The sequence below is a fragment of the Aotus nancymaae genome, unplaced genomic scaffold (assembly GCF_030222135.1).
Source record: "Aotus nancymaae isolate 86718 unplaced genomic scaffold, 86718_ANA_hifiasm-v0.15.2.pri h1tg000033l, whole genome shotgun sequence".
Classification (NCBI taxonomy): Eukaryota; Metazoa; Chordata; class Mammalia; order Primates; family Aotidae; genus Aotus; species Aotus nancymaae.
Genome location: NW_026988447.1, coordinates 50,436,609 through 50,463,291, shown reverse-complemented (window position 1 = coordinate 50,463,291; position 26,683 = coordinate 50,436,609). Strand labels below are relative to the sequence as shown.

Sequence of the window (26,683 nt, the reverse complement as noted above, 5' to 3'; positions counted from 1 at the left end):
AATGGGTCTTGGTTTTAGGGACTAAATAGCTAAATTCTACCACTTGTTTGTGAATAAATCCATACTCTTACTTAGTATTGTTGGTTTGAGACATAGTCTTGCTGTTGCCCATACTGAAGTGCAGTGGAGTGATTACGGCTCATACAGCCTCAAACTGCTGGGCTCCAGTGATCTTCCCTTCTTAGACCCTGAAGTAGCTGGAACTCTAGGTGCAAGCCACCATGCATGGCTATCTTCTTTTTAAAAAATTTTTTGTAAATACATGATTTCAATACGTTGCCCAAGCTGGTCTCCTGGGCTCAAGTAATCATCCAGCCTTAGCCTCTCAAAGCACCAAAATTATAAGCTTGAACTACTGTGCCCAGCCCTACTAAGTTTTAGTCCTCATTTTACAGTTTATAAAGGGGGACAGAGAACCTATGAAAATAAATATATAGTTATAGAATAATGAAGTCCATCTGGCAGCTTGTGATTGTGTAGATCATCTTTGAAATATGAAGTTCATAAACAGGATTCCAGAAAAGTCATCTGATAAGGCATAGTTGTAATGCTCCTTCCACTTCTGCATTTCTGAAAGAAAGCTTGCTACTGACTGAAGTGAAACATAAATTTTAGTATTTTTTACATATCTAGAATTATTGAAAATAGTTTGGTGTAAGTCTTCCATGTATTTGAAAATTTTTCAAGAACACTGCAAACATGTTATATAAATAAACTTTCAGGTGATTGATAGAGGAATATATTTTTATTATTGCAAGATTTTTCAACCATATTGTATGTTATGTGTAAAAATTCAAAATATGGTTACAGGTATCAACATAATAACAAGCAACTCAATAATATCTCTGTTTTCAAAGCTAACTAGGATTAATAATAAAATTGTTTGTTGTTTCCAAATTCCTTTGTGCTTTGCTTTGTGCATTTTAGTAAATTAAAATTTCTTTTATCACCTTGAGTATTTCTCTGGCCCCTTTCACTATTAAAATACCTGGACAACTATTACTGTAATTTATTCATATTTCTATTAGGCATAAGAAAGTCATCCTGCCATGTACACAGGAAATTCCTGTTATTTGTAGCTTTTAATTTTTTAAAATATATTTTAAACTAACAAAAATTATATAAATTTATGGTATAAAACATGTTGCTTTGAAATGTGTACACACTATGAAATGGCTAAATTGAGCTAATTAACATATGTATTGCCTTACAAACATTTCTGCGGTCAAAAATGCTTCAAATCTACTCTATTATAAATTTTCAAGAATATAATACATTATTATTAACTATAATCGCTATGCTGAATAATAGATCTCTTGAACTTATTCCTTTATGCTAATTGATATTGTGTATTCTTCCACCAATATCTCCCCAGCTCCCCCACCTCAGGCTCTGGTAACCACCATTCTATTCTCTTCTTCTATGAAATCAATATGTTCACACTTTAACTATAAGTAAAATAATGTGGTATATGTTTTTCTGTACTTTGGCTTATTTCACCCAGAAGAGGATACCTAGTATTACACAACTAACATTTCAATTAATTTATTTGAAGATAAAGTTCTTTAGATCATACACCAAAATTTTGAAAGCATTCCAAATGGCACCAAAGTATCATTGAAAGTTGAAACTAGATGCTCTAAATTCGATTTTAAAATGTTCAAGTTGGTAAACAGAAGATCCTCTCTTAATAAAATATGAGTATTCAGCATTTCAACTGAAGGAAACCTGGTACATTATCACTGAAATCATACTCATTCACTGATGTGAAGAAACAGCTGATATTTTGGGTCAAGGACATGAAATGAGACACCCAGGATAAGAAAAATTCGGCTTCGTAAAACTTTTTAATGCTTTTTAACTCATTTTAAAATTTTATAACATTTTCAAAAGCTTATGAGATTCAAATTTTAAAAGAATCAAGTAAAGGTGATTTGTCTATATTTGAGCTAGATCTTAAAAAGAGCAGCATAACATTTGGAACTTGATAAAGAGATATTCAGTTTAAATGAACACCATAAAAAGAAAAAAAAAGAAAGAAAGAAAGAAAAAAGTTGCCAGACCTGATGGTGGTTTACTCCTTTCTGCTATATCTTCTCTACTAAAATCTTAATGAATTTGTATTTCATAAAAGCAAACGCCCAATAAATTTCTCAGTTATCAATCAATTTTGAAGTAACATCTGCATTTAATTACATTATGTGCATATAAAAGACAATAATGAGTGCTGAAAACTCAATGCTGCCACTATTTCAAAAGAAAACTGTCAGACCTAAACTGAAGGTTTCAAGAAGAAGGATTTCCCTAAACGTTGCTGTCTGAAGAGTACAATATCTGAGAGAAAGAGATTTCTAGTAAATAATTTATATGCTCATAAATTTTTTTTTAAATCAATGTTAAATTTCAAATTAAAAGAAAATCTGTTAGTTAGATTAACAGAGAAGACTCAATCAGTGAAAAGTTCATATTAGTCATTTTCATAATGAAGTACAAAAAAATAAGATAATGATCAAAAAAGTGACTTGTGCTAAAGAGGATGACTTGAAGGAATAGTGATAATTAAATATCTGATTACATGTTTTATCTGTTAACATATGTTTCTTTTTTGTGTGTGTTTGTTATAAGAAGCAGGTGGCGGTAATAATTGCCAGCACGAGCTAGGAGCCGGGTGGGGGGTGGGCTTTCCGGGATGAGGGCGCCTAGACGAGGAAGCTCAAGTCCGGGAACTCTAGCTCCTTGTCACTCAAGAAATGTCCTCCCTTTCAGAATACTCTGCGCATGTCTCATCTCAGTGCCCAGCTATTTGGTGAAGTCACCAGGCCTACTGATTCCAAGGCTATGAAAGTAGTGAAACTGTTTAGTGAACCGCCCTCGGTCAAGAAGTAGGAGATTTATGACTAGTATCCAGATCACAACACTTAACACTGCACTCACAGGAACTCTCCGATTTCTTGGACTCTACAGGGATAAGCATCAAGATTTTAAACATGAGCAAAAACGACTAAAGAAGCTTCGTGGAAAGGGGAAACCAAAGAAAGGGAGAGGGAAAAGAGCAGCAAAAGAGAAATAATGTTGGTCCCTCCAGAGGGAGAATTTCTTCCTCAGTGGCAGAGAGAAGAAAGTGCATTTATTGTCTTTCCACATATTGGAGGAATGTCATCTTCCTAAATGAAGGTTATTTGGAGGAGCACAATCATCTCTTTGTTGGAATCTTATCCAGTTAAATTGTGACTGTTTGTTGAACACATTCTAACTGTGCAAAATTCTCTTGGCTTTGGCCATGTATTATGAGGTTTACCTAATTCTCTAATGAAATAAATATGTAAGTTATTGTTTAATGATTTGTTTGGGGTGGGGTGGGATGGTGGAAAAATGGAGGGGAAACCTCATTAAGTGAGCATCCTATAGTGTCCTCCGTTCTCGATTATTGCTTACTCACTCACCCAACCCTAAACTTCTTTCATCTCAGGCCCTTCAGCCACTGTCTCCAGCACCAAGCTCACAAATTTTCTGTGCCTCTTCACCTGATTTTTTTGAGAAATCTATTAAGATAAATTTGTAGAGTAAATATCTTTTAAAATACTTTCCTTACCCAGAAAGGAAATATTAACTACCTGCTCTATATAAGATTCTGGGGCCCTGGTAATACAAGTGGTTAGCAATAGAAATACTCCCTACCCCATGTAAGTTTCAGTCTTAAAGGAGGGATTAATATTATGTAATTACATACAAATGTATTACATGCTACAAAGTAAAAAGCCAGACTTTTATACTATAAGAGTGTGGATGGTTGGATGCAGAGAGACATAGCCAGAAGCCCAAACCACATTAGGGAATTTAAAGAAAGCCTCCCTAAAGAAATGATATGTAAGCTGAACATTGAAGGATAAGTAAGAGGTAGCCAGAAGAAAAATGGTGTTTGAGGCAGAGAGTACCATTTGCAAAGCCCTAAGTTATGAAGAAATTGTTCAAAGAATACTGACTTGTTCATGGTTGGCCATAAGAAAATAGAGGCCAGATCATGACCGGCTTTGCAAATTCTGTGAAAAGCTTGAACTTAATAACCAGAGGTTATTTCTGTGACAGATGACTGTTGTATAGATTTGAGTAGCTAAGCTGCTGGTTTTATTGTATTCTAACAATGGGTTTCCAAAGACGTTGTGTGGGCTTCTCTGTTTTTTTTTTTTTTTTTTTTTTTTTTTTCCAAGTGTTGTTCTGGATCTTCAGCATGTCCAGTAATTTTTTTTTTTTCAGTATATGTGCTGCCGAAGTGAGCACAATTTTTAATGCTTTTTATTATTGAGGTAAAAACATGAAATTAATTATCTTAACCATTTTTAAGTGTGCAATACAATAGGGTCAATCCTACGCATATTATTGCAGTAAGTACTTTTAACCCGTTTCTGCCTCTCAGGTAAAGGTAGGCGTATTATAACGCTACTCCAACCAGTTTTCTTTGTAACACCGAATGATTCCTGAACTAGAAAGAATCCCAGTACATATGCTTAAATGAATGACACTTTTTAAGATACCTAATCCAGATGGTATGGCTAGGGCCTATTTTATAACTTGTTTAAAAAAAAAAAACTAAACTAAAATTGGGTGGTTTGTATCTTATAGAAGTGAATTCAAGCAGAAAGCTGAGAATTCACTCATTAAGAACTCTTTACTGAGCACCTGCCATGTGCTTGACACATAATGGTTGTAGAGGATACAGAGACAAATAGACTCAGTCTCTAAGATTGTGTGAAGGAGCACGTATGTGTTACGAAGAACTGGAAAGATCTCAGAAATTTGCTTAGACAAGTGCAGATGCACTGTTACTCTTGGTCAATGGAGCTGAGCCAGGTGTAGGTGGATGATTCACCCAGGATGTTGCACAGAGAAACAGGATCTCAGCCTGAACCCAGTGTAGCTAAGTAGATGTTTGAATTATGTTATCTCCAACTATTGGAAAAGATCTGAATATAAGAAGAACTTAGGAGAATTAGTATGACATTTTAAAGAGAATAACTTCATTAAATACTAACAGCAGAACTGAGTCAGAAAACAAGTAAAGAATCAATGTATTTTTTTGCTGATGGAAGAGCTTCAATGAGATTTCAGACCTTGCCTCTGCAATGAGCCTTGACAATGGTTGACTGGGAGGTTTGTGGATAATGTAGCAGTAGATTAGTGTGCCACTGCTCCAGGCTGAAAATCGGAAATTAAAGATAAAATTTATTTGTACACAAGCTATACATACCTTCAAACCACTGATAGAGCAACTCGTGTGACTCAAAATAACCTGTAATATGCCGAGCATGGTGGCTCACACCTGTAATCCCAGCACTTTGGGAGGCTGAGGCGAGTGGATCACCTGAGGTCAGGAGTTCGAGACCGGCCTGCCCAAAATGGCGAAACTCTGTCTCTACTAAAAATACAAAAATTTAGCTGGGCGTCATGGCAGGTGCCTGTAATCCTAGCTACTCAGGAGGCTGAGGCAGGAGAATAGCTAGAACCCTTGAGGCAGAGGTTGTAGTGAGCAGAGATATTGCTACTGCACTCCAGCCTGTAGGACAACAGCAAAACTCTGTCTCAAAACAGAACAAAACCAAAGCAGCCTATAGTGAACTACCATGGATCAGCTGGAAACTATTAATAGAAGATAAGGCAAAGTTAACTCGCGACAACAGGGAGGTCAACAAATTTCAGGACACCAGTAATCAAAGGTTAAGATAAAGACTAAGTGCAATCAGAAAAAATCTTTAACCCCAAGTTTGGACTAGCTCGTTTGTTCAGTTGGATTTCACTCTTTTGTTTACTTGGATTTCTCTGGTCCAAACTTTAAACTATTGGTGCTTTCTAATTTGGTTCATTGTGCATAGACCATGCCCTCAATTTCAGCATAGCATAGTAAAAAGACTGGGTTTTTTATTCAAAGTCATGAGTTTGTGACATAGTGTACTTAATGGTTATGTGGCCTTAAGTCACTTACCTTCTTGGAACCTCTTTTCTCCTTTATAAAATCATAATACTTTACTAGATTAAAGAAATATTAAGGTATTTTTGAAAAAGACTCTGTAAATTATAAAAGGTTAAACAGTTTTACATACAGTGCATTGTGTGACTAGTTAGTACTACTGTGTCTTACTAGCAGGATTTTTCAAGGCAGTGTTGACACAAATCTGCTGAAAATATAAAGTTCCACACATTTAAAGGAGTATGATAGGTTCAGGAAGACGAGGCAGATAAGAGATAACATCTTATTTATGTAATTATGGGCTCCAGAAGTTTATTTTTCTAAGCACCATATATGTGTGTGTATTTCAAAATAAATGTAAGGCATCATGCATTTAAACATATATAAATATAATGCTTGTACTCATAAATCATCTTCCAAGAAAGAATAAATCAAAACTTGAAATTCAAAAAAAGAACCAGGTGGGAAGTTTTCTGTAAATGAAAAATAACAGAGATTAACAGAAAAATTTATTTGAAATTATAACAAACCTTTCCTAGGAAGTAGAAATTAGATAGCAAATAGTTGTATTCCTGTAAAATAACAATGGATAAAATATAATCAATTTGATGAAGAGTGACATTAGCATGACTAGCATGTCACCTAGAATATTTATATTCCTAAAAATATATCCAAAATTTATAGTTTTCAAAGACTTTATGCTTCTCTGGAAACTTAATAAAATCTTTTGAAATTATGGGCATGACATGTTTATTTAACTGTGAAGCTTCCTACCAATATCTATCTTTAGGACCATGATTGATTCAACACTTTCTCCCCAGTATCGTGTAGTATAATTGGTACCTTCCATAATCAATGATTAGTAAACATTTGTTAAATCAGATAAAAAATATTCAGTACTTTCTAGTTAATATGTTGAAATTCTAAGAAGAGAGAAATTAAATTTCATGCTACTACCAAGAGTTCCTGGAATTTTATGTAGTTTTAATGAGTTATCAAAAGCAACATAATTATATAATTTTTCTCACTGTTTGAATTAATACTAAAAAAGTAATATTCATGTAGTTAAAAAGGTGGATGTAACAGTGAATTTAGTCTATTCAATTTTTATGCAAATGACTGAGTCTCATTGTATATTTCCTTCCAATACACTTTCATATTCACTAAGCATTCTTTCATTTAAGAATCAACTGGACATATGTTATACAACATGATAGTCATTGGGGATACAAGATAAGTAAGCTATGATAGGCCATTATTAAGAAATTCTGAATAGAAAAGGAAACACTCACTGAAATAATAAAATATATAATATTTTAGGTATAATGATAGAGGTATACACAATGTTCTCTGTGTCGTCAAGAATGAGATCCTAGTGATAGCAACTAACACCTACCTAATATTAAATATGTTTCATGTACTGTTCTAGCTTCTTTACAATTATATTCTCATTTATGGCATACAGTTATTGGGTCAAGAATACACATATGTGAAATAAATAAGAATCTCAGGACTCTTTCTTATGATGCCAGGAGAGAATAGAATCTCTTTCTTGGCAAATCTTGGTGTACATAGAGTATACCTATTTTGACACTGTAAAAGAAAAAGCCTGAGATGAAAGTGTGTCTGAAGCTAACACAGCTTAGGGAAATTGGAGTGAATTCACAGACCTGAAGCTAAGTTAACTGTGAATCTTGCTCTATTAGTAGGCTTTCAATTACTTGAACAGATATGTTTCCTTTTTAAGTGAGATTGAGCAAGGTTTTCTAAGACTTGTTACTTGAGTGGAAAAGGACAATTGGTTTAAATACCATGATCTTTTCATATGATTTTCAAAGTCCTCCTAACCTTTATACATTTCTCCTTTCCCTATAAATTCCAACCCACCCACTATGATTGAACTCAATTCTAATAACCAATATTAAGCCTTTCATGAACTCTCCAGTCAGAAGTAATTAATTACCTCTTTTGCTTCCATCGTATCTAGTGGCACTGATTTAACTGTTTTACATTTTAGCTGTTTTTCATAAGGATTTCCTTACTGGCTTTGTGATACGGAAGATGAGGTTCAGATATCAATTTCTCCAATTATTAGTTGGAAGTTCATTAAACTTATTTGACTGAGAGCTTCTTTATATCAGTAAAATAGTAATAATAAAAACTAAATTATAAGATGAAATAGAATGAAATTAGAGAACATATGTGTTATGGATTGAATTGTGTCTCCCACACAAAAATGTATATTAAAATCCTAACTCCCAATAGCTCAAAATGTGACTCTATGTGGAAGTGGAGTCACTGAAGTTGTAATTGTTTAAGAAGAGGTCATACGAAGTAGAGGGGACCTCTAGGTAAATATGACTGGTGTCATTATGAGGTGACAGACACGAGAGGAAAGAAGAGACACGCAAGGAGAACACTTGTGACAACAAAAGTAAAAATTGGAGTTATGCAGCTGAAAGTCAAAGCTCAGCAAAGATTGCCTGCAAAACCACCAGAAGATATGAGGAGGCCAGTAAGGATTTCAAGGGAGTATGGCCTTTCTAATGTTACAGGAGAGGGATCCCAAACCAGAACTGAAGAGAAGGTTATTGGATTTCATGCAAGAAAATATTCAGGGCAAGACCATAGTGCCAAGGAAAAGCAAGTTTATTAAGAAAGTAAAGTAGTGAATGTACAGCTACTCCATAGACAGAGTAGTGTGTGGGCGAGAGTAACAAGACCCACTAACACCTTGAGTTTGAGCTTTTACACTTCAGAACTATGAGACAATAAATTTCTGTTATTTTTAGCCACCTCATCTGTGGTACGTTGTTAAGATAGCCTTAAGAAACTAATACAACACTCCACATACTGCTTATTGTAGAGCAAAATGTTCAACAACAGTGAGTTTACCTGAAACTTACTAGGTAGGCACTAAATAGTTGCTAAACTTTAAAAGATTTTATTTTTTTTTAAATTTTATTTTATTTTATGTTATTTATTTGTTTATTTTGAGACAGAGTCTAGCTCTGTAGGCCAGGCTGGAGTGCAGTGGCATGATCTCGACTCTCAGCAACCTCTGCTTCCTGGGTTCAAGTGATTCGCCTGCCTCAGCCTCCTGAGTAGCTGGGATGACAGGCACACACCGCCATGCTTGGCTGATTTTTGTATTTTTAGTAGAGACGGGGTTTCACTGTGTTGGCCAGGCTGGTCTTGAAATCCTGACCTCGTGATCTGCCTGCCTCGGCTCCCAGTGTGCTGGGATTACAAGCACGAGCCACTGCGCCGGCCAAAGATTTTACTGATCTTTGTATTTGTTCTCAGTAACTAACATTCACACATACACACAGGTGCCTGCATACACATTTATATAGTATTTATATGTGTCCTGTATTTATATAAAAATACACTAAATGTACCGTATATATATTTTTGCAATATGTGTTTATTTTCTTATATATCTGTATAAGGGTTTTTCAATGTATATTAAGATCAATATTGTTGTTCAGGTCAAGGCTGCATGAACTTTTCTTCCCACCTCTTCTCTTTCTGACACGCTGATACTCAGAGTCTACCAGTCTTCCCTAATAATAGTAACATGACAGCAGTGACGTCTGTTTCTCCAAAAACTCTGCACTCGGTTTTTCTTGCCACGTGTAGAAGAAAGTTAGCTTCATTAAGCATTACCAGGATTTCTTTTATAAATGGGCTAGCAGCTAACAAATTTAAAAGGACAAATGACAACTTTAAGTTAAGGGAGTCAAGTTAAATATCACAGAGCTCAATGTTCTTCTAGCCTAATAGATTGTAATTATTTCTTTTTGTCAATTATTGGAAGTTTATGAATTGTGGAAGAACATTTTAAACTGTATTAAATCATATTGAAAGTGTACTATGTATTTGGTCTGCATATAGTATAACTTATTTTGAATGGGCAGTATTAAAGAAAATCTTTTTTAAAAGACTGATAATGGAACTATTTTCTTCCTTTGAACTCAGTCCCAGATTCAGTCTGGACTTTACACCATTAGAGCTCAAGAGTCTCAAGCCTTTGAACTGAAACTAAAACCATACCATTGTCTCTCTTGGGTCTCCAGCTTTCCAACTGCAGAACATGGGACTTCTGAGCCTCCATAACCACATAATCCAACTCCTTATAGTAAATATCTTTGTATATATGTATCCTCTTCGTTCTGTTTTTCCAGGAAACCCAAACTTACACATACAATATGAATATTATTTATGAAATTTCCTTCTTGCCTCAGTTTCTTCAAATGGAAAGCTTTTGATCTGAATTATTCAAGCATGTGAAGCTGCATCCACTTGTGAATGCAGGTATATATTCTGGATACGAGGAAATATGAATTCTGAGTACTCTATAAATTCTGGCACCTAAAGTTATATAGATTATATACACTGGAGTCCTAAATTGGGCACCACACCAATTATATATGGGTGTCTCAAGCTGTAACCACTGATACATCAAACCATATATTGCAGAGCAGCAACTGGATCCTTGAACACTGCATGCATAGTTTAAAGAGGTACATTTTTCCTGCTTTGAAGTACTGTTTGAAGTTACATACACTGAAAACATGTAATCTGAAATCTTGCACCTTGAACACATTGCCATCTGAGGCTCTACCTTGAAATATTAGTAGGCTTGTTTATTTTTGCTTTCTTTAAACAGTAGCATCTAAAGCTATGTAGACAGGGCTTTCAATTTTTATTAATTTTTTTTCCTTTCATCCAGAGGCATAATTTAAAGCCCCTATATATAGGCATTCTTACATGTGTAGGTCAATAGTCTGGGTTTTATTTCATTACTGACTTTAAAACATCTGCAATTTTCCATGTCTTATTAGCTTAGTTGGGTAGTGTCTGATGTTAACCTAATCAACTTTGTGCATCCAATCTCACTATGAAAATGATTTCTGGACCTTCTTCCTTGTGTTTTCTCGTTCCTTTCTCTCTTAATTGTATCTAATCAGACAAGTCATTTCATCAGTATATGCCCAGGTACCAAAAAAAGAATCTGGCACAAATATGACTATGTATCCAGAAATTAACAGAACTACTGGTAAAAATCTATAAAGAGTAATCAATTTCCTATTTTAGTTAGGTTCAGAAAACCTACAATGAGAACTGGATGATGTGCTATCAAAGGGCACAAAAACTAATGGTGTCCAAGTTATCTAAAATTTACTTGTCAGAAAAACAACTATAAAGAAGGGCATAATACTGGTTATACTATTACAAGTATTATAGTGACTTATTAAAGCCAGTTTCTTCAGATCATTTAGGTGAAAGCTATAAATATTTTGGGGGAAGAGTGAAGTAGCACATAGGTAAGAGCCCTTTGACAGGTCTTTGAGGATCCTCTGGACCTGGATAAGTGGCATAAAAGTCAAAGGCCTTGGTCATAACCCTCAGAAATTGCCTCCAGTCTAGAGTTTTACAAATTTAGCAAGTCTGGATAGAATGAACTTATACTAAGTAATCTATTTGTCTATTAATTAATTAATTATCACTTTTGCTGTTCTAGCAATTTTAGAAGGGATATTACATGTAGGACAGGAAAACAATGGCAAATGACCATTGAAATGCAAAATATTACACCATAGGTATTGAATAACTTTAAAAATGAGACTATCAGTATAGTTTTCTTAAAATTCAAATTTCAGTGAAATCTCATGTATAACTTTAGAAAGAATCTTAAGGTAATAACTTGTATATTTATATGACATAGAGTTTTCTGCTCATTTGTATATTTAAAGGAAAACTACACAGGGTTTTCTAAGACATAGGGTTCTCTAGTCTTTCAAATGAAAACACGAGAAATACTAAGTTTCTAAGTTTAGCACTATTTTTCAGAAACTGTATAACACACTAAAAAGAACTGTGTGTGAAGTTCTGCAAACACTCGCTACCCTACAAGAAAGAACTGACATTGAATCTGAATAAATTATATTCACAGTTTCACAAATCATGTAAGAATAGTCCTTGGGGAAATACTAGATCTTTGTTGAATAATTCTGATAACTTGAATTTCAATCAGATATCAATTTCCTGCCAAAGAATTGTCTCTGTTATCTAATATAGTTACTTCCCTGGCAAAACCGATTAGATTTAAAAGGTCGAAATTTTGGATGCCTCTGCTTTTATTTAATAAGTATTTAAATGGGTGGCTATCTATTGGAACTTATTTTAATAGGTACATAGACATTTTGTTCCTACAGCTATTAGAGTTAACTTTCATAAACATCAGTTTATTTCCTTATAGAGGTCATTTGAACTTCTGGATTATAGCACTGTTATATTGACCAACCAACCTCTGAAGAACTGCTCTTCAAATGTTTCCCAAATAGTGTGTGGGGAAAAAACAGTCAATCCAAAAACATCTTTATTAAGGAATTCTGTAGTAAGAAATTATTATTTTGAGGATTACACATTTCACCTCCCAAATAATTAACATCACATAGTATCCTAAAAAGAACAGTACCCTAGACTTTATTATATCCCAGGATTTAAGATTGGAATTTATGATAAGAGATATTAAGTCATAGAAACAGTATTTGTAGATAAAGAAGAATAGGTATGTGTAATGAAAATGTGTAAAGAACAAGCAAGCATGATATCCACATAGAGGAAGTCACAGAGAAAATGAATCAAGATGACAGTATTAATGTGAGGCGTAGAAATACAAGAAAGGCCTCATCAGCAAATATAATCTGTAAAGATTAAGAATCATAATTTTCTTCAACAGTAAATAGCACTGTCTCATTCCAGAAAACAGTGAATGACCTTGGTAAGTATGTAGTGTACATGTGAAAAAGAAGAAAGCAGTGAAATGAGTTGTGAGGTGAAGCTGTGAGGGTAGAAAAACAGGTGGATAAAACATTTGAGCACAACCTATTTTTATATAATATGATAAAAATGAAGAGTCATTACACATGCTTTGCAAAGACTGTCCTGAATAAATGAAGATTGTTCTAATACCTGAGCAGAAGTTAGATTAAACCAGCATTAACTAATTTTTCAATTTGGTTGGGAGAGGGCTATAGTTCATTTTTTTAATTGAAAAGTTTGGGAGAATTAATAGTTAATATTTTAGCATACATTACTTCTGAGCTGAACTTTAGGAAAAAACAAAACAAAACAGAATAGTGGTGTCAAGAGGTTACAGCATCTCTAGAGTGTATTTAGGTTGCTATTTCTTCCAGTAACGTCCTCAGGTATATAGTTCACCCAATCAACACTCCCAGTGTTGTCCATAGAACTACAGATAAGTCATTTGGGAAACTATTAATAATGACCGTGGAAGCAAGCAGGACTCATTTAAGAGGCAAAATCAACATAATTTGGTAAATTAGAGAAAAAGAAGTAAATTAGTAAGCTCAGAGGATGAGAGTGTGGGGGTGAGATTTATGTTACTATAGACAATATTAAGGGAAGAGTTGTTTTTTATATATAAATGATGAGTTTATATTTACTGTATAATTCAAAGTACTTATTTTATATGTTTCTTAAGTACATGTTTTGTTATTGCTATTGATTCAATATTCTCTTTTAATTTTTTGCTATGATTTCTAATGATAATTGGAAGTAAAGTATTGTGCCTAGTGGAAAATGTGTGGGATTACAAAACAGTCAAGGACCCCAAGTTCAGTTACAGCTCCCAAATTAATCCTCTGAAACTTTAGCCAAGGCACTCTCCCTTTCTAGGCCTAAATTTGCCATTTATTGAAATTAGGTATAACATTTAGTGGTCACTTAAAATATTCAAATGAGTAATGACACTTTTGAGCCTGATAAGATTGTCAGCAGATTTGTACTGTATAAGTTTACATTTGTGCTACCTTTCCATCAAAGTTCCCTTTCTTCAGTATCCTTCCAATTTTTGCTTATGTGAGCTTCTCAGTGAGGACCTCTCTGAGCAATTCTGCTGAAAATTCAGTTCTACTTCTCTCCACCCTCATCTTTCCTTGTGATTGTCTTTTCTCCACACTTCTTACACATTATTTTATTCTCATACTTTATACCTTTGTACAACACAGAATATAACATGAATGATATATCTGGAACACATCTACCATGCAGCTTGTCATGATTTGAATATTAGCCACAATGACAAATTGAACTCAGAATAAAACTACTTTTATAGAGTATATTGTTAAACCAGCAATATAAAAGATATTCATGTGCAAGGGGATAACTCATTGACTTCTTATCTCCTTCTAGTGACACAAATGGAATTCAGTTAATCTTGGCAGCAAAAAAAGAATAAGAAATCTAAAAGTTAGAATAGCCCTGAACTGAGGTTTGGCTGTACACAGAGATGATCCTGAAGGACTTCTCATAAAAAACACATGAACTAATTTAGAAAAAAAAAAATGATGTAAGATATTTTGAGAAAGCAATAGTATCAGGCCTGCATATAACCTGACACCTATTAAAATATGCATGGAATATTAAAAAGAGAAAACTTTCACAAACTCATAAAACGAAATGTAAGAGTTTTCAACCTTAGCACCTCTGACATTTGGGTTGGAAAATTCTTTGTGGTGAGATGCCATCTGTTCACTCTAGGATGTTTGGCAGTATCCCTAATCTTTACCCACTAGATGTCAGTAACACTCTCCCCCTACCATTCTCTGCACACAAGTCACATTAACCAATTGTGTCTCCAGACAGTCCCAAGTATCTCCTGGGAAGCAAAAATCACCTCTGGTTGAGAACCCTTGCCCCATAGCCATAAAAAGCAAATAGAGAGTTCCTTGTAACAAGCAGATGCAAGATGCAAGCTAAGTAAAAATCTACAAAGCATGAGAAAAGGAAGTAAATCTACAACCCTTGGATGGAAATACATGTCTGAAATGTTAACAAGCATTACAGCTTTAACTTTTTCTAGTAAATATAAATTAAATATAAAATTTACCTTTAGGAGAGAAAGAAGACACCAAGAAAGTAAAAGTACCTAATATTATAATAAATGAATATAAAAAAGGTAATTAAAAGAAATAATACTCAGTGGGACGAGTAAGCTAATCTTAGAATTTAAAAAAGTTGTTAACTTCAAAAGCCCTTGTACATGTAGGAATATGGCATAAATAAAACATTTTAAAAATATGAGAAGACATCAGCAAATATGGATGAAAAGGGAAATTTAATACATGGCACTCTGTATTTGATAGAAAAATATTACAGCTTGGGGCTGAGACAGGAGAATCACGTTAATCTGGGAGGCAGAGGTTGCAGTGAGTTGAAATTGCACCACTGAACTCCAGCCTGGGTGACAGAGTAAGACTCTGTCTCAAAAAAAAACTAAAGAAAAATAGGACAATTTGTTATTAATGGAAACCATAGAACAATGAAAGTTGAATTGATATTTTAAAAATCTTTTCTACAAATAAAGATTGCAAGATTTTTCAGTACTCCAAATATTAATACAATTTACTAAAGTTAACTTAAAGTTGGAGAAAAAAGAAATCTAAAATAACTGTATGTCTATGCTCAATTATATGTGTACATTGCAACTATAAAGATCACAATCTTTAAAAACATGAAATAAACCTAAAAAGTAATAGCAAAGACAAAAATAATATCAAAAAACACTGTGTATCAAAGCAGAGAAGACATAAACGAGACTCCAACTCTCCTGAAATTTCAGCAAGACAAAACACAATACCGAAATGAAAAGTCTGCAAAGCAAATAATAGCGTGACTATTGTTTAACATACTTTCACTGCCTATGTATCACATGCTAAGTATTACATATAAAGGTGTTTAATCTTCAAAATCACCAAGGGAAGTAAGGTGTCTCAAGGCTGCCACATTACAGAAGGCTGACATTTACTAAAATGGGTAAATAAAAAACAGCACATTTGGTCCTTGTGTGCATGAAGGAATGGATGGGTTCAGGGAGTAAGAATCAAGAGATTTCTCTGAGATGTGCTGCATTTAAAGTGAATTTGCACTGGTTTCTCCTTTATCCTGGAGAACTTTTCTCCCAGATTTGTATGACTCACATCCTTACTTTAGTCACCTCTTCATAGGGGCTGCAATGAAAACCATATTAAAAACAACACCTCCTGCTACCCTCTCACATGACTTCATTTTTCTGTGTATATACTGTGCTAAGCAATTGAGGCAGGGTCTATATCTGATCCATCTTTTATGCCCAGCACTTATTATAGTGTGTAAATATTACTGAGTAAATATTATTTACCTAATTAATTAACGGAGAGAGGATGTGATAGAACATTCTAGAAGCAAATACTGGCAAAAATCAGGAAATCCAATTGTGGATGTCAGTGCTGCTTGTGATTCCACAATCACAGACATGATCCAGCCTTCTGAGGTGAGTGGCTCAGGGCCATGCATTTGGTGATTTTATGTGGATAATTAGGGCCAAGAGGGGGTAAAGGGAGAAATCTGAGTTTTAGCAAAAATCATGCAACATTTAGCCAATCTCACAAAAGTAGGGATTTCAAATTGTGTTGGTCAGTAAATTTTGGTCTCAATGCTGTACTAACAGAAAATATTTTTTATGTGGTGTGGTAGAAGATTATGATTCTTCATATCTGCTGCTTCCAGAAAGCTGTAACATTCAACACTAAATAAATTATTATGTCCTTAGCAAAAAAAAAAAAAAAAAAAAAAAAAAAGGTTTGACATCTGTTTAAGGAAAAAATGTGTTATTGTTTGAACTTATCTTAAATTATGTATTATTTTTTGCAGAATGGACACAATGGCTTTTTACTGATGTGGCTTAAATCCTGCAGTAGAAAACATCCTTTGACTCTGAAGCTCACTGTCTTTCTTGTTATTGCCTCTTATTAATATATAATTCACTGCTTTCCATTTTGAGCATTCTGTGTGTTTTTTTGCAGATAAATTCTATTTTAATTCTCTTTACTCAAATCAGCTCATACCTTAATGAAACCCAGAGGAATATTTAGTCAATTGTTGCTGTATACAACAGTGATCTGGTTAACTTTGAATCAGGTTAAATGCTATTAGTTAATCTCAAGGAGTAGAAATTTATTAATTACTATAATGTAATATAACACAACATAATATAAATGCCACCTGATACTAATACAGTCAACTTAATGGAAATTTCATTCAGTAGTTTTAATTTTGAAATTTGCTCTTTTGCCCTTGTTATATGGAATGACTGGTCTTTGCTCTTCTCATGGAAAATTTTCTTGCATGTGTTTCCTAAGTATTTGTTTGAGTGCTTTATTTGTTTCCAGAACATATTTATTGTTGCTTCCTGATTTTTTGTGCCTTCTCCTTTCCTATATTTCGTTTTACAGAATTTATATTTAAAATACAACAAATCTGATCTATTATGTCTCTGGCATTTAACACATTGTTTTGTTAATATTATTGCTGAAAAATATTAAGTCACAATGTGATAAAAATGGCTGATGTAAGCATTAGGAATCCTTCAGTTAAAAATTATTTGTAATTTTATTTACTGCTATGATATGAAACTGAAATTATCTCAATGTCTGAATTTTACATTTAAAAAAGAGACTCAAAAGAGAAATTATATATTTTAAGCCAAACAGTCTCAGAGCATGGATTTGAATGTCATTTTATTTTTGATATGATTCTCTTATCCTACCTGTTGCCTTTTATTCTATACCACCAGATCAAAACAAATCATTCATCACCACCATCAAATCACACCTGCATATATGTACATATTCATTACGAATGAGCTATCCCTCATCTTCTAGCTGTAACTTTCAATCAAGACTCGATAATGAGAAATGCTTGGAAATTTTCTCTTCTCACTTGGACTTCAATATAGCTAAATAATTTCCATGGTGAGATGAATATGTTTTAAATTTGTTCAACTCTTTTGGCTGGAATAAAATTGCTTCAGAATCTGTTAGCCAAAATAATCTTTCAGTAAAATAAACATAGTAAAGAATGAAAGGAAAAGACTTCATTATAATTGGAAGTGGTGACAAGAATTGAAAGACCTATATATATATATGATTTTCGTTTTCTTCATATGTTCATCCGTAGGAGTCAGAAGGAAGAACTTTAACAGGATGCTCTAAAATACTTTAAGTGTTCCTGAATGTTGTATTCCAAAATTGTTCCTTGGGGAGCTAATGAACTTATTACCCCCGAGGGCCTCCTTTACTCAAAATATTTGCTAGAGATTTTGGATATAGCTTTGTCCTTGGACTCAAAGTGACTTCTGAACACTCATGATGTTACAATGACATAATATTTAACCTTACTGAGCTCCAGTTTCTTCATATATACAGACCTTAAAGTATTTTTATAATAATTAAGTCAGATAAATTATGAGAAATCCCAAGTACGTAGTAAAAGTTTCATACTGCAAAATGATATTCTTATTTTAATGGACATTCTGCATAATTCAGAGCAGTAATATGCAATGGGGCCAATCAGCAGTTTTCACTAGACTGGCACGGAAATAATATTGTCATAGATGCTTTAAATGAAGACTATACTATCATAGATTATATAAGAAATATTCCTACAGGAGGTGGGTACCAGCTTAGCTATTGCCTCATAAGATAGAATTTACCTTGAACTATGATTTTGTCAGAGTAGTACAAACTTCTGATCTGATTATTACCTTGAGAATTCCTCTCTCAGGGTGATGACAGATGTTATGTTCACAAAAATTTATGTGTAGTTTTGTCAACTCACAAGTTTCTAGTCAGTGTGGAAAGCCAGCTTAACAGCACAATGTTATTTAGCAAACTTCAAATCATGATGAGGGCAGCTAGTTTTATAAACTGAACATTAATGATTTCAAAATATCAGTGCCTCCACCACTGTCCTTTCAGAGGACCAGGATGCCCATCCCAATTATCAGGGAAACCTGCTCAAAGTTAAGTCCTACATCTTGATCCAAACATCTGACCCAAAACTCTCACATTAATTATAATCATCTGGGGAAACATATTTTCCTGCTTTGAAACTACCACACAACCGTAAGTAATAAACTAAAATAAATACCAGTTTTAAAAGAGATAAAAATGTTTTTAGGTTTTGAAAAATCTTATAAACAAAGCTTACAAGAAAAGAATATTTTCCAAAGAAATAAAATATTAAAATACAATGGGCATGTAACCACAAACAAAAGATAATGCACTTGAAAATGTGTAACATTTACCTAAAACTGACAATTATTTTAAAAAATGTATTTTGTCATTAAATGGAAAAAGATTTTGATATTTCCAAATAGAAAATTAAGATTACATATTTAGCTCAACATTTTAAATGATTTAGTTAATGAGGAAATAGAATAATTACTCAAGGAGGAGTTAAAAGCAAAATTATTATATGGACATATAAAGAAAATCCTGAAAGGGAATTCTTAAAAACAAAACAAAGTACATTTTACTCAGCTTCAAATTACCTTGTATGCCATTGGTCTGAAAGAATGTACTAACAAAACCATATTCAGTATAGCCTGATATCTCACTGCCAACTCATTAGTGGCTTAGAATGAACAAAATCTAAAAAATAAAAAACATATTCACTCATAACTTCACCTTGCCTATTGTTCAACACTAGTCTAAAATAATGTACTAAAAATACAGTAAGAGTATTTCCTTGTTTTATTCTCACGTCACTAGTTTTATTAAATAATACCCTGTGCCCAAGCATCTATTTGAGCCATTGGTTATCCACAGAGCCTTTTGTTTCAGCCATTTTGATGTTGTTATATAAGTGAGTGTATTTGTACACTTAAGAGGAAAATGAGTGAAACAGAGTGAAGAGTGGGTGGGTAGCCCCTGTTTCCATCCAGAGCCTTAGACAAGGCTAGAGCCTCAATTTGAAGAGCAAGCATGTAATAAATAAGTATAGTTTGGACAGGGTGTTTTCTGGGGACAAGTTTTGCTGTAGATGCCAAAAAAAGAATGGCATGAATTTAGGAGATACTATTTCGTTCTGTTTTGACATTGACATCAACATTGCTAAGTAACTTCCAGGTGAGCAGCAGGTGGCAATGTTATCCATGAGGTAATTTCAAGTTTTCACAGTAAGGAATTATTGTGTTAGCACCTAAGATGAACAGAAAGAACATGGCAGATGCCTTTTGTTGGGGTAGGTGAGAATAACCAATTGATTGCTTTGTGATCTCATGTTATTCTTCTGGCACTTTCAGAAATAGATATGCAGAGATGTCATTAGAAAATGAAGAGGATTTTAATGGCTTACATATGCCAGTGGGAAAAGTAAAATACACTTTAGAAAATTGACACTAATGTGACTTCATTTGATTTCACTAGGTGTTGAGGTATGAGAACACTGAAGTTTCACTTATTTAAAGTCAGTTGATAGGCATCTCAAGAGTCACATTTATCATTTGAGGATGTAACCCAAGTAAATTGAGCATTGGTTATCAGTTTGAATTGATAAATACAATATCTGAAAATTAATTATCTTTTCATGATTGAGCTAGTTATTACTAATTTTTTCTTTCATCTTGACATAATGACTAAGCAATGACTGTCATGTTGCAGTATCATCTCATCCTTCTTGCTAAATATCTTGGTCATAGTGAGATGTTATGTTAGTATACCTGTTATGTTATGCAAATGTATAGTGTATTATAAAAGGGAAAAGAAAATATATTTTTTCACCATTTGTTCATTCATTCATTTTTCAGGGAAAATATACAGCTAGCAATAGGCCACTTTGTCATTTGTGCACACATTGCATATATGTAGGTGCTGTAGTGATTAAGTTTGTGTCTAAATTTTTTATGTTTTAGACATCTGATTACTATTATATTGGATGTGATGCCTTTTAAATATGTGATACAAAACGTGATTATGTGCAAATTGCTAAGACAATTTTTTAATTTCCAAAATTCCTTACAAGATTCTAGTTTTTATAATTTTGAAAACATCATGAGCTTAAATTATCTTAGTTTTGGCCTTCATGCTATAGATGTACAATGTAATCACGTAATTTTAGCTAAATTATGCTATTTTGGTTAAGTTATATAATTATAATCTTTTGAATTCTTCATAGCTACAAAAATTCCTGAGAGAGATTTTAGCTAAACTTATAGGTAGTTGGACTCCTATTTAATTGTTGATTATATCTTTATTTTCATTATTTAATATTTGCTAATTATTGCCAAGATACTATTCTCAATATGTTGTATACATGTTCTTATGATAATTGAAAGCTACTTTCTTAAGTAACTGTCTATGATAGACTTTGTTCATATTCAATGATAATATGTAGTGAACACCTTTTCTAGAATCTAGGAATCAAATGTAAAACAAAAATGGACATAGCTCATGTCCTCATAGAGCTCACAGCTGAGTAGGGATAGGAGGACATTAATTAAAATATCAAGTCTGAGAAATGTTAAAAGATACAAGCACAGGGCTATGAAAATATAAGGGGTTGGATCTAGTGATAAGTGAAGTAAAATATGTTTGAATAAAAATTAAGTAAGAATAGTTAACATTGAAAATCATTATAAATAGAGAAAACAGCAGTCGTAATGGGAGTGGGAGGATATAAAGTGTGTATTATGAATAACAAAAGTCATAATGTGGTATAAGCCTAAAGAGCAAAGAGGAACAAAGGACAAAATCATAGAGTCAGGGCGAGTATAAGTGGGGCCACAGGGTGGTTGGGCCATGCTAGGTTTTTTATGCCTTTCCACAGACTTTGGACTTTCAGAGCAATGAAACACAATTTAGCATTTTTTTTTTTTTGTCAGAAAATCCATACTTTTAGATGCAAGGAGAAATTTTAGGAAACAGTTATATCAGTCTAGTTAAGAGATAATGTTTTCTAACTTCAGTGACATGGTGAATAGAAATTGATAGAATTAAAGGATGCTGAAATAATAAAGTTAATGGATCTGGATAAGGAGTAAGGGAAATGCAGATCTTTTAATGTATAAGATGGTGTGTTGGTGATATTCACTGAAACATGTACTAGAAGAGAATACATTTGATGGGGGCAGGATTGAGATTGGATTTTGTACAGGTTAAATTTGAAGTTGTTATTTACATTTTAAATTTAATTAACAGATAAAATCGTGTGCTTTTATTGTGTTCATTATGATGTTTTATACATTGTCACTCTACAATGTATATATACTATATATATATATATACACACACACACACACTAGATATATGTATATCCAGACATTCTAGATAATTCACATCTGCACTATCTCACATAGTTATTATTTTTTAGTGGGAAAATTTTAACAGCTATTCTCTTGGCACTAAAAAACATATAAAGAAGTCTTTCTAAACATGTAAAAGACATGGTCTAGTAAAAATAAGTGGAAGAGGTTTCAAATATGTGGTTGACTATACTGGTTTGAAACTATGAAAGACTATCTAGAAGGGAGACATGGATTTTTATATAGATGAATACCTCATTTACATATAAGTAATATTCAGGTAGATGATAACTGAAGCTGTACTCAAGGTTGAGAACAATAGTTAGAAAATATGAAATGAGAAGAAAATAAGCCTAGGGAAAAGGTTCGAGGATTTCCTGCAATTATTTGTTATAATAGAGACTAAAATGAAAGTTCAGGGAGGATATGTAATTAAAAAAAAAAGAAAAGATATTTTAGAAGAAATGGTAAATACCTTAGATGTTGCTGAGATATCACATAAGATCAGGATTGAAAATATGTCAATTGAATATTAGGCATAGAGAAAATTTGTGTCCTTTGTGAGAACTTTCTTTTACCATTTTTTTCTAATTTTTAAAATTTTCTAGCCAATTTTCTACATAAGTGTAGTAGAGAAACAAATTCTATAAGTCAAATAAAATATCATCCAGTAACATCATGATTTAAGCTAAGAGTTCTAAAAGATTGTTCTATTAAAACTTTTTGAAGTAAAAGTCAGTAACAAATCTTTTATTTCTGAAAGCCTTTTCTCGTCCAGTATAATGCAATTTTAATATACGTATCTGTGGTTTGCTAAGATGTTAACATAAAAGGAGAGTTCATCTCCTTGAGTTGGTCAACAGAGGAAGTTTCTCTTGTACACTCAAACCCATAAGCTTGTTTATCATTCTAAGGTTTTTGTCAAAAGGAGTGTGTGGTTTAGTCATACAATTACATCCATGGATATCTGAGTTCTCTTTTCAGTTTTCTGCCTAGCTTATGTTCAGTGACTTAGGGAGTAATTTACCTTCACTTAGATAGTTTTTTGTATATTTATTCTATCTACAGATCATTCCAATAATAGAAAATTATGTTATACTAGTTAAGTAATGACTGAATAAAATTTCTATGACTCCAAAAGGAATTCCTGGGGAAAATGAACAATATTTGTTGGTTTTAGATGTATTAACTATTAGCTACACATGGAATAATCACATTTCTTTGTTTTTTTTATTTTTAATTTTTGCAGGTACATAGATGTATATCTTTATGGGGTACATGAGCCGTTTTGATACAGGCATTCAATGTGTAATAATTTCATCATGGAAAGTGGGGACTATATCCCCTCAAGCGTTTATCCTTTGTGTTACAAACAATCTAATTATACATTTTTAGTTATTTTAAAAATAACTATAGTCACCCTGTCGTGCTATAAAATTCTAGGTATTCATTCTAACTACTTTTTGTACCTGTTAGCCATCCTCATCTCCCTCACAATTCCCAAATACCCTTCCAGACTATAGTAACTATCCTTCTACTCTCTGTGTTCAATTGTTCTAATTTTTCAGATCCCACAAATAAATGAGGACATGTGATGCCTGTCTTTCTGTTCCTGGCTTATTTCACTTAACATAATGCCTTCCAGGTCCATCTATGTTGTAAATGACAGGATCTCCTTCTTTTTTACAGCCAGATAGTACTCCATTTGTTGTATATAAGTACCACATTTCTTTTATCCATTTATCTGTTAGTGAACACTTAGCTAAGATTCCTTCCAAATCTTAGCTATTGTGAACAGTATTGCAATAAACATAAGAGTGGGGATAGCTGTTCGATATACTGATTTCCCTTATGAGGCATATACCCAGCAGTGGGATTGCTGGATCATATGGTAGCTCTATTTTTAGTTTGTGTTTGTGTGTATGTGTGTGTGTTAATTTTTTTCTATGAACTTGTAAATTGTTCTCCATTGTGATTGTGTGAATTTGCATTTCCACCAACAGGGTACAAGAGTTCTCTTTTCTCCAGATCTTCTCTAGTATTATTACTGCTGTCTTTGGGATAGACATTTCCTAATATACTATAACTGCAGAATGATTTCTGCTCCTTTTTAAACTCCTACACATTCAACTCTTTCTAGATAAATTGACTCACATCAAATGTGATTACCATGAAAATTTCTAATTGCTGGCTTATAGAACTGATGCCAATCTCTATATAATATGGAATGTGAATATATATATATTGACATTTTATATATATATATATAATGTGAAAATATATATATATATATACACTCACAAATCCTTCATGACTAAGATGCCTAGGGGTTTTCAGTGAACAATGTAGAAATCAAAGTAGGGTAATTGAAATGTTACGTGCAAAACATATAGATGAAGGGTTTTGAGCTTGGCAATATTTATGGACTGGTGGCTCCCAAATTTATTTGTTTTTGTTCGTTTTCTTTGAAGTGTATGCATGAATGCTACTGCTTAGTTGAATGCCCCCAATAAATACCAGAAAGAATGTCCTTCAGCACTATGTGACTGCATATTGAGTCCTAAGAATGTAAATTTTATAGAATTATTAATAATCACTGAGGAAACATGCTGCAAATTGTTGCTATAATTTGATAATTTTAGACTGCCTCATTTAGCCAGGACATTGGAATAAGAATTCTATTGAGAAATGCTGGCATCCATCCACTACCAATACGCATCATGAGTGGGAAGTTAAGTGGTTGTTTTTCCAAGTTACTGGTATTCTGAGTTATTTGTTACCACGAATAGCAGAAAATATACACAAACACTTATTGTGAGGGGAGGCGTGTTTAATTTCATGTAGCAGTAAAACTTTTAATTTGGAAGAAGCATGCTTTTTTGATCTTTACATGAAAGGCAAAGAGAAAGATTGCTTTTATTACAAAAATGCTAAAATTTGGAAATTGATCCTACAATGCAGAATATTTTTATTTACCCTTCTCTCGTAGGACATTTTCACTGAAATATAATTTGCAGTTGATGGTCCTTTAAATCGAATGTTTTAAAAATGTTGGGCCAATTTTTTCTAGCCTTCATGGTTTCAGATGAGAACCCCATTGTTAATTGAATTGTTTTGCTCCTATAGGCAATGTGAAACTTCTCTGTACAGCTTTCAGTATTTTTTCCTTTGCTTTTTAAAAGTTTCTTTATAACATCTTATGCTACATTTCATTGGGTTTTTTGTATTTTGGGATCTCTCAGTTTCTAAAGTCTATAAGCTCATGTCTTTTTGGCAAGTTCAGGAAGTTTTCAAAACATTGTTTATTTAAATACTCTTTTAGACACATTCTCTTTTTCTTTACCTTCTTGTACTCCAATTAGACAAAAGTTGGATCTTATTCATTGTCCCATAGATTCTTAAATATCTGTTTATTTTCTATTTTTCCTTTTGGCTATTGTTTTTCAGTTTTTTCTTTCAATAATTAACATTTCATTGTTGAGATTTCTCATTTATTTGAAGACAATTTGTAATTATTTCTTGTGGTGTATTTATTATTACTATTATTTTTTTTGAGACAAGATCTCATTCTGTTGCAGAGGCTGGAGTGCCATGGTGCAATCACAGTTCACTGCAGCCTTAACCTCCCTGGCCCAAGTGATCCTTTTCCCTCAAGCTCCCAATTAGCTGGGACTATACACAGACACCACCATGCCCAGCTGATTTTTAATTTTATTTTTATTTATTTATTTATTTATTTTAAAGAAATGGAGGTCTCACTGTGTTGTTTAAGCTCGTTCCATAATCCTCCTGCCTCAGCCTCCTAGAGTGTTGGGATTACAGGCATGTGCTCTCATGCCTGGCCTGAGGTATTTTATTATGACTGAGTTAAAATACTTGTCAAATAACTCTAACATCTGGTTGGTCTCAGTGTTGACATCAGTTATCTTTTTCCATTCCAGTTGTGATTTTCCTGTTTTTTGGTATCGTGGGTGACTTTTTTTAATTGTGTCCTGAACATTGTGTCTATTATTTAAAGCGACCATGGATTCTACTTGAATCTTTTGTTTAGAAGGCAGTCATCTGCTTGGTTTTATTAAGCAGGTCTTGAACTACCTTCATAGGTTTTGGTTCCAATTACAATTTAATTTTCAGAGACTTATTGGGGCTATTTTGGTCTGCTTTGTTGATTTGGTGCTTCTGGGTTCCCTACAGGTTCCTGCTGCTGCTGCCTGAAGTTCTTTAATATAGGCCAGGGGGAAAGGAACCCCTGATGCATGGGGAAGAAGAGGCTTTGTGAACTAGCCAACTTACTGTGGAGGGATCTCCCTTGCTGCTTCTTTTCAGTCATCCATAGATTCTTTATATAATATATATATATGTTATTGCATTTTAGGTTCTGAGGTACATGTAAAGAACATGCAGGATTGTTGCATAGGTACATACATGGCAATGTGGTTTGCTGCCTCCATCCCCATCACCTATATCGGGCATTTCTCCCCATGTTATCCCTCCCCAACTCCCTACCTCCCACTGTCCCTCCCCTAGTCCCCACCCACAGACCTCAGTGTTTGATTCTCCCCTCCCTG

At 33.5% G+C, this 26,683-nt stretch overlaps 1 pseudogene; it reads left to right on the top strand.

The window, feature by feature from the left end:
- The first annotated feature begins 2,750 nt into the window (after positions 1-2,750).
- On the top strand, positions 2,751-3,070 carry LOC105731212 (small ribosomal subunit protein mS33-like; annotated as a pseudogene).
- The last annotated feature ends 23,613 nt before the right edge of the window (positions 3,071-26,683 follow it).